Source organism: Narcine bancroftii, chromosome 1 (genome assembly GCF_036971445.1).
Source record: "Narcine bancroftii isolate sNarBan1 chromosome 1, sNarBan1.hap1, whole genome shotgun sequence".
NCBI lineage: Eukaryota > Metazoa > Chordata > Chondrichthyes > Torpediniformes > Narcinidae > Narcine > Narcine bancroftii.
The window spans coordinates 210,877,565-210,882,071 of record NC_091469.1 but is presented as its reverse complement, the minus strand read 5'-3'; positions in this window follow the sequence as shown (position 1 = coordinate 210,882,071).

The window sequence follows — 4,507 nt, the reverse complement described above, 5'->3', positions numbered from 1 at the left end:
AGGGGCTGGATTATTGGGAGGGCGGTCTCTTTCCTTTTCTTTCTTTATTAGTGGAGATAAACGAGGTAAAGATGGGGTTAACTGTAGATCATTAACATTGATCATATCACAGAATAAGATGAAAATTCCTAAGATGTATAAAGTCCCTTTCAAGAGAATCTTAATTATATCTTATCTATTTTCTATTCAACATTGATTTTGGTTTTATTATGAGGAATGGATTAATTGTGAACTAAATACAATAAGAGAATACGATGTTTTGAATGGGATGTTAATAATTATAGTTATACATCTGATTTGCAATTCACGTGTGAGATGTATATGACATGATTTGATTTATGTTATTAATTAGAAGACCATGTATTAAAGCTTTTTTTCCTATTAAACTCAATAAAAATATTTTTTTTTTAATTACTGCGTGAAAATTAGTTAAAATACTCAGACATTTTTTCCTTTAGGTGATGAAGCACAGAAGATTAGCGTGTGCAGGAAGAAAAGTTTGATCATTCTGGATTAAATTCCAAAAGTGACTGCCAATTAATTGTGCCATTAGTACACTGTTGTCGATGTTGTCAGCAGTGTATCATCTTGCTTTCTCTCAGTTGACTCCTGGTGCCAGCAGAAATTAATTAAATGCTAATTGGCAGAGTACAAATCAAATCTAGTCATGGAGATTTGACACAGATGGCAAGTCATGTGTGGGGGACACTGAAGGAACATTATTGACCAGCGATCATCTCATCGAACATGGAGCAGGAACACTGTGCAATAATGGACAATTTGGCTGATTCTCCCTGTCAGGGGAACTATTGAACCCCATCGTGACCAAAGAAAAGGTCACTTTGATTTACCCATACCTGGGATTTGGAAGCATCATAGAAGCCATGTGTTTCATTTCCCCTAAGCAAGGAAAAGGGGAGTTCTGACAACAGTTCATCCAAAAGGATATTCCTCTGGAAGAAACTTGACGAGGATTTGAGATCGTGGCAGTCTGGTCACTCAGTCTCTCACATCTCTTTCGTGATTACCTCTGGGCATCAGATTAAAAGCCTGCATTTCCACAATGGATTTCTAAGACTGAACTTTGAAATGGCTTTCCAGAATTGTGCATATCACACACATGTATATTCGCATATAGTTGGGTTTGATTTGACGAATGTGTTATATTATTAGTAGTTATTAATAAATTGTTTAAAAAGAAAAACAATACTACTATATTGGTGAATTTCCATTGCTGCTGGTCTGCAACATAACACTTGGGAGAGTAAATTGGAAATCGATATTCAGGGGAGAAAGCACAGAGGGAATGTGGAGGATGATGAGAGACCACTTAGTCGCACTAAGACAGGGAAAAGGTGGTAGGAAAAGGGACGTTTTGGCTGACCAAACTTTAGTTAAGACGAAGAAGGATACATTTGATTTTGGAAACAGGAAGGGATCATGAGAATTATTTGATAGACAGAAAAGAACAGTATGATAAAGAGAATGACGGTGTGGCCACTCAAGGCTAGAGGAGGCAACATGTGCCTGGAAGCGGAGGAGAAAAGGACTTTGATTAGGGTGAGGTCAGAATAGAACAGGCTTAATTGCTGGATGATGTTAAGATGAAGGAAGAGGAATTGTTGGATCTTCTTAAAAACATTAAGATTGATAAGTCCCGAGGCCAGACATGATATACCCCAGGTTGCTGTGGGAAAGGAGGTAAGAAATAGCATGGGGATTGGCTATGATCTTTGAGTCCTCCTTGACCTCAGGGGAGGTGTTAGAGGGCTGGAGAATGGTGAATTTATTTAATTTTATTTAGACATACAGCGTAGTAACAGGCCATTTCGGCTCATGAGTCTGTTCTGCCCCAAATTACAACCAATTAACCAACACACCCAGTATGTTTTGAATGGTGCAAGAAAACTGGAGAACCCGGGGAAAATCACGCAGTCATGGGGAGAATGTGCAAACTCCTTACAGACAACGAGGGGTTTGAAACCCAGTCCGGTCCCAATCGTTGATGCTGTAAAGGCATTGCGCTAACCATTACATCAAGCATGTCACCCAAAGTGTGGTCGCCTTGTTTAATAAAGGGAATAGGGAAAATCCTGGGAATTATAGACTGGTGAGTCTTACATCAGCGTTTCTTAAGGAGAGGATTTATGAGCAGTTGGAGATATACAATCTACTCAGGTATAATCAGCATGACTTTGTGAAGGGAAGGTCGTGCCTCATGAGTCTAATTGAATTTTTTGAAGAGATAACACAAGAAATTGATGAAGCTAGGGTGATAGATGTGGAGTTTAGAAAGGCATGACAAGGCTCCCTATCAGAGACTTATTCAGAAAGGAATGAAATATGGGATCCATGGAACCTTCGCTGTGTGGATAAAAAGTGACTGGTATGTAGAAAGCAGATAGCTAGTGGAAGGAAAGTATTCTGCCTGGAGTTCAGTAACTTATGGTGTTCCACAGGAATCGATTCTGGGACCCCTGCTCTTTGTAATTTTTATAAATGGCCTAGATGAAGAGACGGAAAGATGGGTCAGTAAGTTTGTGGATGATACGAAGGTTGAGGAGTTGTGGATGGAGTTGAAGGCTGTCATAGGTTACAAAAGGATATAGACAGGATGCAGAGTTGGGCGGGAAAGTGGCAGATGGAGTTCAGTCTCTGTAAGTGTAGGGTGATCCATTTTGGAAGGTCAATCCCGAAGACTGACTCCAGGGTTAATGGTCAGATACTTAACAGTGTGGGAGAACAGAGGAACTGCAGCGACTTCTTTCCTATTCACCTTTATAGTTGCTTGGAGGCCAAGTTAGGGGTTTGTTTGTGATGTTTTCAATCATTTCCAGTACAAGTTCAATTGTATTTAAATTGTTTATTGTTAGTATGCAAAACTTGTAATCATCTTTCCTGATAATATGTAGTAGATTCTTAACAAAAAAAAATCATTTAAAAGTTAACGAAGGCCTAAATAATGTTCAAGTGATACTTAATGATTCTGAAAGTGAGGTGAGACGGACAACAGAAATTGTCAACTTCGATCTTACCCTCCTTCTGGTTTCCAAATGCTGATGCTGGCTGTAGAACCTCATCTTAAGCAAGCACACAACTCCGGTGCCGTCCCTTGATGTTGGATACTGGCCCCAGCTCCAACCGCTGCGCTACTGAGGCTGAGCCAAGCACTCATGAGTACTGGCCGACAAGCCAGCCCCTGGCTGATGCCGCCCCTGGGACCAAGCCCACCACGCATGCACTGCCACACTCCAGCAATGGTGCCAGCCTTTGCACATGCACCATAAGAGAAGAGGCCTGCGCATCCCGACAGATACTACCAATGCCCGCCACGGCCACAGATAGGAACCGAGCCTATGGCTCTTGCATGGACCAAATCCATACATTCCTCAAGATTGGTGAGCAAGTTAATAGGATAGTTAAGAAGGCCTATGGGATATTAGATTTCATTAACAGGCAGATTGAGTTCAAGAGTTGAGAGGTCATGTTACAATTCCACAAATCTCTGGTGAGACCAAATTTGGAGTACAGGAAGAATGTGGAAGCTACGGAGAAGGCGCAGAGATTGACCAGGATGTTGCCTTGATTGGAAATGTCTTATGAGGTAAAGTTAGCAGAGCTGGGACTTTTCTCTTTGGAGCAGACGGATGAGAGGAGACTTAATAAAGTTCTTCAAGATTCCGAGAGGCATAGATAAGGTGGACACCCAGCACCTTTTTCCCCAGGGCAGGAATAGGAAACATCACAGACCATCTGTACAAAATGAAGGAAAAAAGCTTAGGGACACATCAGGATTGTGGGTGCCTAGAATGCCTTGCCAGGGATAGTGGTGAAAGCTGAAACATTAGGGGCATTGAAGAGGCTCTTAGAAAGGCACATGAATGAAAGAAAAAGAGAGTTATGAGGTAAGAAGGGTCTCAGTTTTTTTTTTGCTAGAAATTTATGGGTGAACACAACATCAAGGGCCAAACGCCTTGTACTGGTCTGTAATGTTCTATTAAACACCTGATCACTATGGGTACCTGCCATCCTTATGCTATGGTGTCTCGAGCCTTTCCAATGTGGCTGATGGACATGGTTGTATAATGTACATCAACATTTCCTGCGACGCCCACATTATAGGAATTTTTTTCAGCATGAAAAGTTTGGATGGCACAATGGAGAGAGTATTGTTTATCAGAGGAACTGCATTTTAATTGAGCATGTCTGCTCACAGATGGACATAAAAATCCCAGTGCACTATTTCAAAAAAGACACATTTATTTCTGATGCTAGCAACAACAGCTGTCCTTAGTTCAACAATCACGGAAACAACTATTTTGTCATTACCGCATGGGTGTTTTGGAAATATATACATAAATTGTCTGCATTAAAGTGGAGATTCAATGTAAAAACTATTTCATTGGGCTATAAAGTACTTTGGGAAATCTTAAACATTTATATTAAAGTATTACATTACAATTTCTATGAAATAATGGCAGCAGAGTTCACTGCCAGAGGGTAACAT